At 38.9% G+C, this 16,174-nt stretch overlaps 1 long non-coding RNA gene across 1 annotated transcript; it reads right to left on the bottom strand.

Annotated features, from left to right (window-relative positions):
* Positions 1-14,179: 14,179 nt before the first annotated feature.
* LOC138889057 (uncharacterized) lies at positions 14,180-14,719 on the bottom strand. The gene is made up of 3 exons (XR_011406619.1): positions 14,506-14,719; positions 14,367-14,420; positions 14,180-14,298 (listed from the first exon to the last, which is right to left on the bottom strand). It is a non-coding gene; the product is annotated as an uncharacterized lncRNA (long non-coding RNA).
* Between the last annotated feature and the right edge of the window lie 1,455 nt (positions 14,720-16,174).

Raw genomic sequence — 16,174 nt, 5'->3', positions numbered from 1 at the left:
TGAACATATGCTAAAGGTTTCCATCTTCAAAGATGGTAATCATGCCCTTCCCTATGGGTTCCTGCTTACTCCAGTGTTCAAATTCTTTAAAGTCCCACTGGGGACGGGCAAAGTGGGGACTAGGAAGCAGACTTTCTCACAGACGACTTTGGAAGAGTGCAAGTGTGTGGAAACGTATGGGGGGTAGGAAGTACATCAACCGTCTCACAACTTATAAATGCTCAGAATAATGCAGCTGAGGAAATTCGTCGGTTGAAGGCCAGGAATGCTATCTTGGAAGGTCAGCAAGCCAGAGGGGTTCCGATGTCAAATAATGAAGTGGCTCATTTGACACAGGAGAATGTAGATCTTAGGGCGCAAGTAGAGAACCTGAAAGCGGAACTGCTCAATGAGCAAAAGTCGGCAAATGCTCGAATAGACCTCGTTCTCCAAACACTTGCTGCAGCTACCAAGCCTTTTACTCCTAGTGCCCCCTAAGTACCCCTTCAGTGACCAGTTTCGGAAATGTTTGTTATGTTTTCTTTTGATGTTTTGGGGGATGTTTTTGTTTTCTTTTTTTTGTGTGTGGATGGGATGAAACACTACTGCTCCCGTTAACAAGTCCAATGTTGCCTTTCGATTTTTCAAAACAAAGGCATATTAAAGCTTTATTAATATCAATCCTCATTTTATTATGTCAGTACTCTCTTTCTGTGTTCTATTCTCTATCATAATTGTGTGCATATATGTGGTATGATTTAGCTTAGCTAGACTTCTTTGTGTTGTTATTCTGTTTTTTAATGATGCCAAAAGGGGGGGGAAATACCAAATCTCAGGGGGAACTCATTGTTACGATAAGGCATAGTCTCAGGGGGAACCTAAGGCATAGTCTCAAGGGGAACCCTGTGTTCCTCTATTACTTAAACGGGATCTTACTGCTCTAAATCCACTCTATAAGTGTTAAGTTTGTCATCATCAAAAAGGGGAAATTAATAGCTTTTTAATGCTCTTGCCTTATGTTTTGATGATCTAACAAACTTACTGTTAAGAACTAGGTAGGGAACCTGACCTACTTGGACTATACTGCAAGCTTAACAGATTCCAGCTAAAGGTGAACTGCTATAGCCTCAGGAGCTAGGAACCCACACAAGGACCTGATACTCTTGTGGTTTTCTCATAGCAGTACAAAGTCAATTGGACACAGCTAGAAATGAAGTGACTGACGGCACTATTTCTGTCGCATTGCAAGTCTCCAGCGCCCACTCATTCTCTAACCAAATAAAGTGCTCACATCATTTCAAGTGATTTGATCAAGATGTACCTACAATGAGTTTATACAAATCATTACTTGAAAGTTTCAGTTTCTCATTCAAGCTTCTTGCCAAAATAGAGAAATCAATCCTCTCAAGCTTGAAGAACAAAGTTGAACGCAACTACGGACCAGTTCCTAAAAGATAGCTTGTTGTTGTCCTAGTTGAGTTGTAACTTTGTTATTGTACTTATTGTATCTCCTAAATTGCTTATCTAGAAGCGTTTGATTAGGAATCCTCTTGTAAATCCGTAAACTCCTTGAGTTTATGTTGTGACTAGATTTAGTCATAAGCAAAAGTCTTTGTAATTGTAGAGTTACAAAGTGGCTTGTGGTGAGAGCATCACAAGTTAGAAAAAGCCTTTGTAACTAGGAAGTCACAAAGTGACTTGTGGTAAGAGTAGCACAAGTTAGTTGAGTAAATCCTTTGCAATGGAGTCATTGCAAAGTGGCTTATAATAGGTTCTTTACAAGTTAGTGAAGTTAAAAGCCTACAGGTGTAGGTCGTGGTTTTTTGATCCCCTTGTGTGGGATTTTTCCACGTAAAAATCCTCTGCCTTATTTACGTACTGTTTTATTATCATTCTCAGCAGAATCTTGTAGAGGACTAAGTACTCTACTGTTTGATGGACTCACACAAACTAACATCCCCCATGGGGTAGAAAACTTGATTACTTGGTAGAAACTTGACGGGACGGCTCGCATGGCGTGTATCCATGGGCGCCCTATGATGACATTGTAGGTTGTTTCCTGGTTCATGACGTGGAACGTCATTTCCAGGGTGACTCATCCTGCCATAACGGGTAGCACTATCTATCCATAGGTTCGCTCTATTACATTATTAAAACTCGTTAGTGTTATGCAACGCGGTACTATTTAATCCTCGAGCCTCATCTGTATGAGGACTCGTGGGTGAATAATACATGCGCCGCTTCCATCATCCATCATTATTCTCTTTACATCGGTATCCTCGATGCGCAAAGTTATATCCAAAGCATCATAGTGAAGGAAAGACAAACCGTTGGTATCCGACTTACCGAAGATGATACTATTTTCGAGGTCGTCATACCATTCGTGGGCGACTGTCTGTTTGAGTTTGTGTGTGGTAGTGAATTTCACATGGTTGATTACTGTATCGTCACCGCTGCCAATAATTATTTGTATGGTACGAGCTGGTGACGGTGGTTTTGGAGGTCCATAAGGTTGATCGCGTCCACGAGCGAAGTTAACCTGTCCTCGATCGCTCAGCAGTTCTTTCAGGTGTCCTTGGTTTAGCATTCTTACCACTTCATATCGCAGACCTATGTAGTCTTCAGTCTTGTGTCCCTTTTCCTCGTGGAATTCACACAGAACGTTCGATCTCCGGGTGCTCGGATCTGACTTCATCTTTTGCGGCCACTACACCTTTGTGCCGAGCTTTTCCAGTGCATACACTATTTCTAAAGGAGAAACACAAAGGTTATGAGCAGATAACAGTGTAGGCATACCTCTTTCATTTTGGGGAGGTGCGGTGTGTCGAGGCGCGGCGTCTGCATGTTGTGGAGGAGATGGGTTGGATGTTCGGATATAGGGCTGGTGCCTTTCTCGATTGAAACGGGGTAGTTGGTCCCTTCGGCCGTCGTTGCGGTGATCTCTCCTTGTTTCGGTTTGGACCGATGTTAGCAGCTGGATCGGACCGTTTAGGTCATCCTCGTCTGCTCTTACTTCGGTGCAATAGGCATTATGGATTTCTTCCCACATGGTGGGGGTATATCATGAATCTACTCAGCAGCTTTTTGGTTGCTTTTGACCCGTTTCTGTTTAACCCATTTTGGAAGGTTGCTACCGCCATCCCTTTTGACACATTTGGTAGGCTCATTCTTACCCTGTTGAATCGGGCTAAGAAATCCTGAAGTCCCTCACCTGTCGTTTGCCTGACGGCGAAGATGTCATTTACCCTGACCTCTGCCTTTTTCACTCCCGCGTGAGCGGTGACGAACTTATCTACCATTTCTTCAAACATTGATATCGATTGTGCTTGTAGTTGGGAATACCGTGTCAACGCTCCCCCTGTCAGAGTTTTGCCAAACTTTTTCAGCAGCACCGATGGCACCTGTTCTTTCGATAGATCATTACCTTTTACTGCAGTAACGTAATGGATTAACTGATCTTTCGGGTCCATGGTGCCATTATATATTTTCAAATATGGCAACATTTTGAAGGTTTTCGGGATAGAGTGGGGAGCCGCCCCTTCACTGTATGGTTGTTCGATGAATCAGCCCACGTCACATTTTGATAGCAACTTCGGAGCGCCCGGTATTTTATCAACCCTTTCTTGATGCTCTTTCATCTATCGCAGAGTGTTTTGTTCTCATTTTCCATCTCTTCCATTTTCTTTAAGAGGTTGTAAGTGCATCGTTACCTTCATCAATGACAGTATGAGTGTTACCTGTTCGTGGAGTTTCTGGATCATCGACGACAGTTGCGGTTTTTGCGGGTATTGTGCCTCCAATATCTCTTTGAACGGGTTTGTCGAGTATGTTGCTCAAGGTGTTTGTCAACCACTCTTCTAATAGCCTTTTAACAACCGGTGCTTCTACTGTTGCGGATGTTGAGGTTTCCCTCTCGGGCGAGACAGTCACACCCTCATGCGGGGGCGAGGGGGTGAGATCTCTCCCTCAGGTGTAGCACTTGGCGTTGCATTTTTTTCGTTGTCTTCCCTACCGGCTTCATTGAGGGAATTCAGGAGGTTGTTCGTGACACCTACTATTGCCTTTAATCTTGTTTCTCCCTTTCCTGCCATTGTTGGCCTTTGCGAGGTTAAGAAGAGGTGATTATTTCATTCAAGGATCTAGTCGAAACTAAGATCTCAGCTATAGAAATCCCCACAGACTGCGCCAAATTGTTTGACTCAAAAGATATTGAAACCTTTTTGAATAAATCAATCAAAGAAAGTGAAGGGGTAAATCTTAGCTAAGTATAATAATCTCTAGAACGAAAGATATATAAGGAGAATACAGAGGATGAGATTTCTTTATCTTATCAAGATAAACCTTTTAACAACAATCATCAATCGTTTATGTAAGCCAATGTTATAGCAAGTGTTATCAGTTAGGAAAAATGCCGAGCCTCTTACAAGGTTGTTTTATGCCCTGTATATAAGGGACAGACCCCTTCTAAGCCCTAAAAGACAAATCATAGGGAATATTTGAGAGAATATTCTTAATGTCCCCTAATGGGCCTACACTGCTGCAAAAGTCGTACATTCTTTTATTCGCATGTAGGTCATCCCCTGCAGGATGTCGAGCTACGGGGATCTCGTCGTTTGTCGCACTCGTCAACGGTTGTGGTTGTTCAAATTTGGACCCAAACAACAATATCAAGAAAATATTACTCGTTCTGATAAATAGAGTGGTTACTGCAAATATTAGCTATTCAACTAATAGATACTTTTAAATTTCAGTAACCAAGATAGATTTGAACAGAAAAACAATCATATATTATATATAGTCTAGCTCCTTTTTCAGCCATATTTCTTACGGAAACTTAACTAGCCATCCTACCATACAAGTAACTACATATATAAGGAAGAACCTAATTTTACCGAGGTACATTCAAGATTTTAAATCAATTGACGCGAAATATAGTCACACCACTTTTTGGCAGTTGATGAGATCTTAGTATTACTAATTCTTTATTTTTAAAATTAATCAACTACATGTACGGTTCATATACAACAGACTAACAAATCTCTCTTATGGCGGACACCCATTAGCTATTCAACGTGTAGTAATTAAATTTGAGTAATCAAAATGGATTTAGGCAAGACGACAATCATATATCATAGTCTTTACCTAACAATACTTTTAGCAAAGCAATAGTCAATATATTTAAGGCTTAAGTGAATGGCTATGGCCTATGAGAAGATGGATATATACAATGCATCAGCTAAATTTAGCAAAAGATAGAATTTCACAAATGTTCCCCGTATGTTAGCAGCATATAGCTATCTTATAATAGGGGGAAGCAAAAGCTGCAATTAATAAATTAATGTGACCATGCATAGTAGCTAGCTACCATTGTTGACTTTACAATAGAAACAGGTTTGGTGATATTTAACCAGACAAACAAGAAAATATATGTGGTGGTCCTTGGTCCATTTGAATGTCCAACTATTTTAAGAAACATAAACGGAAAAGAAATTTGGGAGTCATTAATGTTTTTTTTTTTATGAATAGTTTCTCTTGATTTAAAAAATGACTAAATGAGGAAATATCACAACTAATCAAATGACAAGGACCATTAATCTCCGACTAAAGTCCTTTATCATGTTTCATTTGGTTGGTCTTTGGAAAAATTGAGAAGTGTATTGTCTAATACTGTAACAATATATGTATACTGAAATTCAAATTTACTAAAGTAGTACGATATCTAATGTATATAGCCTCGTTTTGTAAATATCTCTTTAAATTGGATATTTAATAACTACTCTGTCATTTTTATTTGTTCAAACAAGTATTATCATTCACAAATCACAACCAAAAGAAATATTCATACCGTTGACGCTATGAAACAGATTATCATTTGCTCTTGTAAAAGATGTCATTCTACCTGATACAAATTATGAATAACAGAGATGTGAGATATAGCTGACTTGGTTCGAATTATAGTGAGTATTTAACGAGTCAAATCCACACATAATTTCTCCTTGTTTTTCGATATTTGGTTAAGTTTTATCATTACCTCAATTTTCTTTTTCACTTCACAATTAACTTAAAATTCTTTGTATGATATTGAAGGGAGCCTTGGCGTAACTGGTAAAGTTTTTGTCATGTGACCAAGAGATCACGCGTTCGGGCCGTGGAAACAGCCTCTTGCAGAAATGCACGGTAAGACTGTGTAAAATAGACTCTTGTGGTCCAGCTCTTCTCCGAACACCACGCGTCGCGGGAGCTTAGTGCTCCAGGCTGCCCTTTCTTTGTATGATGTTATTCTAAATCAATACAGATAGCGAAGACAATGTAGAAAGTCATGTTAGATATTTCGTACTATATAATTCACAAAAAATTTACCATTAGTCTTTAATTTCCAGAACATACTATGCGAGTTTTTAATTATTTAACCTTCGTTAGGAGCAAATGTCAAGCTCAGAATAACGCTTGGCTTCTAAGTTCCAAACCCTTTTTAAGGCAGTTTGGTGACCTCAATATAATTAAGTTTTAGGCCAATTTTAGCTTGTGGAGATAAATACAAACAAAATCTAAGATAGCCTTTTTCCTAGTCCAAATTTTAGTTTTTTGAAGGTGGTATGATTGTCATAACTTGTCATTACAAAGTTATAATCGTCTTCGGACTTTTGTTGTTTAATACTTAATTTCATGTTTGGTAGAATATCATTAACCAAAATTTATTTCAAAATTCATGTTTTCTATAATCTATTTAATACGCCATGTTAACAAACTGGTTGACAAAATGAGTCCAATTTGAATTAAGAGAGTGTTTGAACTATGATCTTAATCAATATAATGATAGTGCTCAACTTGCAATTTAGACCGTGTTTAATACTACTTCTAGCTAGAGTACTCCTGGTAAACATGGACAGGGAAAGTAGATATATGAGGTGTTTGGCCACGGTTGTCGAAAGAAAAAAAGTGTTTTTGAGGAGTAGCATAAAAATGTAGCTTTCTCCAAAAGTACTTTTGTGAGAAGCACTTTTGAGAAAAATATACTTAAAAACAGTTTTTTAAAGCTTGGTCAAACACCAATTGCTGCTCAGAAGTGTTTTTCAAACTAATTAGCCAAATACAAAATGTTTCTCACCAAAAGTACTTTTGAGAAAAATACTTTTAAAAAAATATTTCTTAAAATAAGATAATTTTTACCGCTTGGCCAAACGGGCTAAAAGTCATCAAATTAATCTTTATAAAAACAACAAATGGTTGCCGTTGGTCACATTATTAGTCAAATCTAGCATTAAAGGAATAAGACATACATGCAAGTAATATAGTTGAATAAAATAATAATGATGTAGAAATTAAAGAAAGTGATGTTTTGTCGTTCATGTTGCTTTTAGCACTAGAAACTGGCGTTTTCAACACCACGTGAAAAATTGAACATGTTTAATAACCACCGGCCATTACTCCTAACTCCTAAGAGATGTGCTGCCACAAATACCATTCCTGATTTTCACTTTAGTAAAAATACTTTTAGAAACATGCTTTCCGAAAGTATGTTATTTTCTGGTATTTGATTATCAGAAAATATTTTTATGCGGAAAACATTTTCACCAAAAGAGAGAAAATTATTACACTCATTAAATTATTGAGCATTAGCTATTATGAAACTTTTTAACTCGATTTTAACTACGAACTTTGATTCAAAACTAGTCCAAATCACTTTCAATTTTTCTCAAATTTCGTATATTGACCCAGCTATTTGTTTTTAGTGAATTTCAATAATACCCATTTAAAAAAGTCCCTTTTTCTTAGGTTTTTGAAATCTTGTATATTTTTGAAAATTTTACCTCCTATAACAAACTATTACACCATATTTATTATAAACCAAAATAATTTCAAAATATTATTATTTATATCTACCTTTTTTATTTTATAGCAAAATAGGTATTCATTTTATGTCCTACCATTAAGGCGTGAAATAAGCCAGTTATGTTCTTTCTCTCTCCCTTCCTTCTCTCTCTATCAGCAAGATTCTCAATCATCTCTCTTCTCCCTCAAATCTCTCTCCCTTTTCCATAAAGGCAGTCGTCGTAGCAACCATTTTTTGTGGCGATGGTAGACTTTCTAAAGCGAAGAGGGAGTAGGCAAACAGATCTGGCCATGGCTACGGATTGAGCTTTTGGAAATCTGAAGCAGAGTCGCCGAAGAAGATTTGAGGGCCGGGTTTTTGTTCGTCTCCATTTTTAGTTTTAATATTATGTATACAGTATTTTGCTTGGCCGGAAAACGCCATCTCCGACGAACTTTCTTTTCTTCTTTGCTATTGAGTCACATACTATGATGCAAATAGATTGTATTATGTACAAATACACTCAAATATATTATATTTTGTATAAATACATTATATTTTCGCCTGTATTTATGTATTTTGAAGGTCTGTATTTTCTTAATACAGCTGAATATCATTGTATTTTTAGTTGTTTGTATACAGTCGAATTGAATACAGTGAATTAAATATAATGTATAATAATAAATAATGGATAACGGTGAATTGAATACAATGTATACACTCGAATTGAATAGAACGATATACACCCTATTTCTTGATTTTTTGTTCTTTGAATACAACTGAATTCAATATAGTGAAATTTAATATAATTCAATATTGCGCTTTTCGTTATTAAACACCCGTAATCACTATTTTTTTAGGCGGATTACCTTACTGCATTTATAAATACATTCGAGCGAAAACATGGAATACAGAATTAAAAAGCTGTAATCCTTATTTTTTAGGCGGATTACCTTATTGTATTTATAAATATAGCGGCACGAATACATGGAATACAAAATTAAACAGCTGTAATCCCTTTTTTTAGGCGGATTACCTTACTGTATTTATAAATGCAATCGCGCGAATACATGGAATACAGTACAGTAGCAACGAAATTTTGTAGAATTGATCTTGTTGAGTTAAATTAGGAGTGATACACGTTAATTGATCATCTTTCCGCTATTAAACAACTGGACTCCATACTTGTTAGGCGAATTTCGCGACTGTATTCATGAATACAGCAGCACGAATACAGTCCAATAGCAACGAAACATTAGCTATAGGAAGTTAATAGCCACTAAACTATGGCGGTTTCTCAAAGTTCCTCTATATTGTTTTTCTTTGTGTTCCATCTTTACTGCCTCATCCATGAAATTTTCTTTCCGTCTTGCATCTAATGTTGTGGATCATGCTTTAAAATATGGATGGAGCTCTTTGCGTGTGATTTTTGGAGAGAAAGAATCCTTATTTATCTGGATTTTTAATTTTTATATGCGCTTGGCTAGTTTTAATAAGTATATAACTAATGACTAGGGTGGATTGTATTTTGAACATTTCTGTAAGTTACCCATTCTAATATCTAAATTGATAAGCTTGGTAGCAATCAGAGTAATTAGTGGGAAAGAAAGAGGAGAAGAAATCAAAAGACACTTACAGAAAGTTGAGTGGTGGTCTCTAAGACCTTATTTAGATCACCTTTCGTTCTAAAACCTTTGTAGCAATACTTTTCCGCACTCCAGTTACGAGAATGCGGAACCAAAATATAGTTTATTTTTACTCAAAATACTCAAATAAGTGTAAAAAAAAGTTATCAAAGTATATATAACTCCATTAATAGTGGCGCTATACAGTAACGTTAACTATACTGTTACTGTATAGCGCCACTATTAGTGGCGTTATACTGACAAACTTACATAGCGCCATTAATAGTGGCGCTATATGTACATTACCTGACCCCACCAATAATGTCTGGGTTCAATAATTTAAATGCGTATAAAGCCACTTTTTGTGGCGCTATATACAAAAAATAATAATAATAACCCGGCTAGCCATTTTCTATATAAACATCGTAGAATCGCCACAACTTCATTCAAAAAAAATTTTAGTTGGTTTCTATTGTTGTTAAATTCTCCAGCATTTTTTCATTATGTCTGAAGAACGTAGAATAAGAGTATCATTATATTGGGGGGTGAGGTTGTGATGGAGAATAAATCTGTGGACTACAGTTTACCTGCTAAGTGTAATGTTAAATTGCCACTTTCAATGGAGTACGAAATATTGATATCGTTGTTATGCAAAAAAATGAGTGTGAGAAAACGTTCAGTGATACTCAAAGTAACCGGAAGATATCCGTATTCTGTTACGCCGCAAGGGGTTGCTTTTTACTCAAAGTTTAACATCGACGATGATGACACTTTGAGTGATTTCTTGAGGACTCCGGACGAATGCCGGGAATTTCTTGTAATCACAATGTTGGAGATGTACGTGAAGGTCGAAGACGTTCCAAAAAATGAGGTTGTGCGTAGTAGAGATAACCCCCAGTCATCGGGTGGTTATTCTGGATCAGTTTTTGCCGGACATGTTCCAGATGAAAGAATTTTTCTTGATTTAAATTTATCACCGTCGGCGAATGAGCAGCGAGAAAATAATTTATACCCTGCTTTCCATAATTCACAAGAAGAGTGGTAAACTTCAATTTTCATTTGTGTTAATTATGTATATTTTTGCGTATTGAATTAATTTTAACGCTCATTTATTTAATAGGGGGTACCGGCCGGATATGAATTTTACAAGTGACACATCCGGTAGTCATCACCTAACTGAAAACGTCCATCATGGAATGTCATCACATTACAACTTGTAAGTGAAAAGCTACAACCATATATAAAGCATTTATTAATTTAGTAGCTTATATTTTTGTTGAAATGTGCAGTGAAAACGAGCAAGTTGAACTACCCGTACTCACTCAATTGCCCGAAAATGACGTATTACATCAGGATCTGGCAGATGAACAGAGTGAGGAAGAGAACAGCGATTACGATAACAATGCCGATGAATCGGGAGACGAGACACCATTTGCTCGTGAGGATGGTGATGAAGAGGACGAGGAGGAAGGACCCGATTTGAAGAGAGCCCCCCATAGACGAAAAGTGTACGAGTCTGAAGTGCCGTTTCATTCAAGGGAGATTCCTTATATTGATAACTTGCCAGCCGTGCCGGATGTGGAAGCTCTCACAAGGGATTTTGATGAAATCCGGACAGCAATGTGGGATGAGTCTAGACCAACGGTGCTTGCAAAGGGGATGCTTTTTCCTGATAAAGCACGCGTAAGCAGGGCTTGTAAAATGCACAATGTTAAAGAGTGTCGTGAGATGCAGGTATCGGAGTCAAGTCCGATGGTATACAAGGCTATTTGCCGCAGGTGGTTTTGGCCATGTAATTGGATGTTGCGTGCGTCGAAGAAGAAAACAGGTATGTGGAAAGTGGGTAAATACATTCCCACCCACACATGCGAAATGGACACTTTCAACGGGAATCACTTCAACTTGGATATTGACTTGATATCTCTTGTACTTATTCCGCACATCGAAGCGTCCATAAGGTATAAAATCAAAGAGTGCATTACAGCAGTCTACCAGGAATATGGCCACACAATTACTAAAAGAAAGGCATATCTTGGGCGCAAAAGAGCGTTTGAAATAGTCTATGGTAACTGGGATAAGTCATTTGCAGATCTGCCTAGCTACATGGCTGCACTGCAGCACTTTAACCCCGGAACAGTTATTGAATGGAAGCTTGAGCGGAGTCCGGGTAAACCAAAATATATATTCAATTACGTGTTCTGGGCGTTTAAGCCAGCAATTGATGGTTTTCCGTATTGTCGGCCCGTAATATCCATAGACGGAACTCATGTCTATGGAAAGTACGATATCAAGCTATTGATAGTCGTGGCTGCGGATGCTAATGGACAGATATTTCCTCTAGCCTTTGCTATTTGTGCAAATGAAAGCACAGAGACGTGGACAATGTTTTTGAACCACTTGAAAGAGCACGTTGTCAAACATCGTTCAGGTATTTGTCTAATATCTGATCGGCACGGGGGTATATTAAGTTCTGTGGAGAACCTTCCTGCCTGGCAAGAACCTTATGCATACCACCGTTACTGTGTGAGGCACTTTAAGGCCAATTTCAAGAAGGCACATCCCAAAAAAGATCTACATGATTTGATGTGGATGGCAGCAACAGACCACCAACAACATAAATTCCGGAGGCATATGGATTCTATCAGGCAAGAAGACGATGCAGCATATCGTTGGTTAATGCGACATGATCCTGAAAAGTGGACGTTGCATGCAGATGGTGGCAGACGCTGGGGAATTCTTACTACAAACGTGTCAGAATCCTTCAACGGGTTATTAAAGTCGGCAAGAGGATTGCCCGTCACAGCCATGGTGCGTATGTCGTTCAAGCAGATGGCGGAGAGGTTTGTACAACGGTCTGCAGCTGCAACGGAATTGATGGAAAGGGGTGTTGAATTTATGCCAGTGCCTATGAAGAGATTAGAGAAATACAGACGGTGAGCACATTGGCATTCCTTTTTGCAATATGATAACGAACGAGGTATTTTTGAAGTTCGCACCGCTATCCATAATAATCGGGGTAATAATGTACATACTGTAAATGAATCCACAAGGTTATGCTCATGTGGGAAATGGTCAATCTACCACATGCCTTGTTCACATGCCATCAAGTGTTTTCAACGTGTTGGTTATGCGGAGACCAACTATATTGATCAACAATATAGTGTTTCCAAATACCTAAACACATATAGTGGTCAGTTGCAACCAGTGGGTTCTGAGCATTACTGGCCCCCAGAACCATTTAAAATGGTGTGTAACAAGTCCTATTTGCGTAAAAGACAGGTGCAGAAGAGAACGCGTATACGGAACCAAATGGATGTTAGTGATATCGTATATGCACGCAAATGTGGTATATGCTCGCAAACAGGCCACGACCGTAGAAAATGTCCTTTGGGTGGCAACAATAATCAAGCTCAGGGCGGGTGTTCTTCTATTGTACCTAACTACCCATGAGTTCATGTTGTAATAATTAGTTGTTATGTATACGATTTAAGTATTTATGAAATAATATTTTCTTGTTTGTTAATTATGATTTGTACTTTCCCTTTTTACCTATTTAAATAATAATTTAATATAATTATCGGTATATTTATTATGTGTGTTGTCTTGTCGCTATGACGATATTTAATACACAAAATATACATATGGCGCTATGTGTGTCTTGTCTTGTCGAACTGAAAAAGCTGAAAACATCATGATATGGCGCCATTAGATATGTGTGACCGGCTGACATAAAGTCGTCTCGTCAACATCATGATATGGCGCCATTAGATATGGCGCTATCTAATATAGCGCCATTAGATATGGCGTTATATGTGTATTGTTTAGCTATGGCGCTATATGTGTCTTGTTTAGCCTATAAATAATGGGGTCATTGTAGTTATTTTGTGTGCTAAAAATTTCCCCCAAGAAATATTTCATTAAAAGTAAGTAAGGTTTTTATTATAAGCAAATAGTTCACAAATGGCTCAACCTGGTCGTCCACCAATTTGCTTATGTGGAAAACCATGCATGATGGATTGTGGGTGGGAAGGTGCTAACGTTGGACGCCGCTATTGGTGCTGTATGAACAAGTTGTACAAGCAACCCGACGAACCTACTTGTGAATTTGATGAATGGGCTGAGGAACCATGTTATCAGGAAAGCTACAGGGATAGATTACAGGAATTTCATAATATGTTGTTATACCAACATAGAATACAAAAGGAGGGAGATAGAATTATTACAGAAATAAGGGAGAAACTGAAGGAGGTGGAAGATAAAAAAATGGAGAGCAGAATGGAATTGTGAAGCACACAAGGAACGCAACGAAAAATATAAACGGGAACTTGCGGAGGTGAAAGCGAGAGTGAAAGAGTTAGAAGAAGAAAAAGAACAAATGGAAGAACGATTTAAGTGGTTGGAGCGAAGAATAAATGACAACTGAGGATGGAGCATTGACGTGTATGTGTTTAGTGTCATTTTCATATGTCATGTATTTTTATTATGTTGGCCTGTTATGTTTGTGTTTGTGTTGTAGTAATGTTTTCCTTGTTTGTTGTACTAAATTTTATTTTAATTTAAGTGGAAGTTAAGTTTAAGTTGTTGTGTTACTATACCAAAAACTATAAAACGAAATGAGAACTAAAAAAAAGTAACTGTCATATTCGACTAAATATTGTTGTTAATGTACACAAAAATATTATTTACACCAAAAAAACAAAAATATGGAAGACCGAATCAATGTGTCCCGCATCCGGTGTGTCTCAAAGTAGCCGATGGCCTGAGGCGCATCCCCTGCCGCCCGGGTACGCTATCAGGATCATCATCATCAAGTCGTCTCCTTATGGCCGGATGCGGCACAGGATGACATGTATCGGTGGTGCTGTCAGGTCCAGTAGAAGGCTACATAATAATATCAAACTTAGTATAGAAAACTACATAACAATTCACAAAAATTTATATTGTCTTACCATAATCGTGTCTGGATCCTGAATGTAGTCATCTGTCGCAGCATCGCATGAAGCCTAAAAAAGTAAATTAATAAAGTTAAAACAAAATAAATAAGTTATAGTAAAAACAGTAATAAAATTAATACTAATAAACTCATACCTGCGCATGTGATGAGCTGCCATAACTCAGTCGGTGCCCACTATCAAAATCTCGGATCGGTCGAGACTCATCAGTGGTAGACGGGCCAGGGAAATATCTACCCAACTCCACTCCTTGAAAATCCGAGCCCATGATCAAGAATTGACCCGATGGGGTCACCTGCGACGTCCCTGGAGTGTCATAAATGCCAAGGCTGTAAGATGGCATGTCGGTCTCATGCATGCCACCTCTCATATCAGCAGCAACATCATCAGCAGGAGCCTCAAAGCCCCCTTGCTGGGGACCTCCTCTCCGCCCACGACCACGTCGTCCAACACCAGCAGGTCGTCATGGAGCAGCAGCAGCTCGTCGGCCACCACCCCGTGGCATACCACGACCTCGCTGGTATGTGGCTGGGTCAACATAATCTGGCTGGTGTGCCAAACGCTGATCCGATCGGCCTCGCTGCAGTGTCTGGGCAGCCACATCCATTAAGCGACGACTATAGTCCTGCATGATCACAGGGTCGTGGACATAACTCTGCATCTGCTGCCCCATACGATATACGGTATGCAATCCAATCGCCTGCACAAAAGTTTTTAATATAAACTACGTATTTGACTAGAAATTACTATTAAAGTAATTGATAATAACAGAAAACATACCAGAGCCTCATGTCTCCCGGCGTATGAGACGTATCGACCATCTACCTGATGAACTGGGTTCCCGATAAAAAGTCGGGAAACAGTGCGGTACCATGCCATATAAACTTCGATAGGAAAGTGTTGCGGAGCTGGGGTCAAGTCCCCTCGGCTGTCCCAAATACCCAACTGCGCTGTCAGCCACTCAATAAATGTGTCGTCCACTCTCATCCTATCATCCCTCTCATAATGTAAAGGATCCCATGCAGGCTGAGTCGGTATAGACTGCGGAAATCCAAACTGACGAAATACTCGCTCTGAGGCATGATGCTCAACAATATCGAGGCACGTGAGAGGGACGGAAGCCCTCCAAATATGGCGACCGTGCGTGCAATACGCTGGCAGGGTACCTATCAGCTCTTTGCTGTACGGCGTCCAGATGAACTATCAAATATTAACACAAATCGTTAGTATGCACAACACCTAGTTAAAAAATAATTGGTAAGTTTAGTTAGATATTCACCTGTGCATCCTCCAGAAAATCTAACACATCCCTACAGAAGGGGAGATTATGATGGCCATGATACTCTCGTGCAAGTCTACGACGCAATACCCACCTACAAGCTAGAGGGAGATCAGGAATATGTACATTAGCCGGTAGTTGTGGTAGAGGTGGCCGAAGTTGTAGAAATCGCTCCCACACCCAAACCTAAAACAGAAAGTTGACGTAAAGATTAACTATAACTAGGTAGAATTGGAACTAAACGACAAATTATTTGAATAAGTTGTCACCTGTAGAAGTGGCAGAAAGCCAGAAACGTCTCTCTGTGTGCCCATGGATGCCCGGCACATCTGCCTGTACAAAAAAGATATGACAGCACCACCCTAGCTGTAGCTGACTGTATCATCAAAGTCCGCAATATGATGCAGAAAACGAAGGCTCACTAGGTTCCCCGAAGTGTTCGGGAACAAGACCTCCCCAAATAGAAGGAGCAACAACAGCCTCGTATATTGCTCCACATCCACCTCCGCTGAGTCGTCGGTGATAG

This window comes from Nicotiana sylvestris, chromosome 4, assembly GCF_000393655.2.
Source record: "Nicotiana sylvestris chromosome 4, ASM39365v2, whole genome shotgun sequence".
In the NCBI taxonomy this organism is placed as follows: domain Eukaryota; kingdom Viridiplantae; phylum Streptophyta; class Magnoliopsida; order Solanales; family Solanaceae; genus Nicotiana; species Nicotiana sylvestris.
The sequence above is the reverse complement of the archived record's forward strand: the minus strand, read 5'-3'. Positions and strand labels throughout refer to the sequence as shown.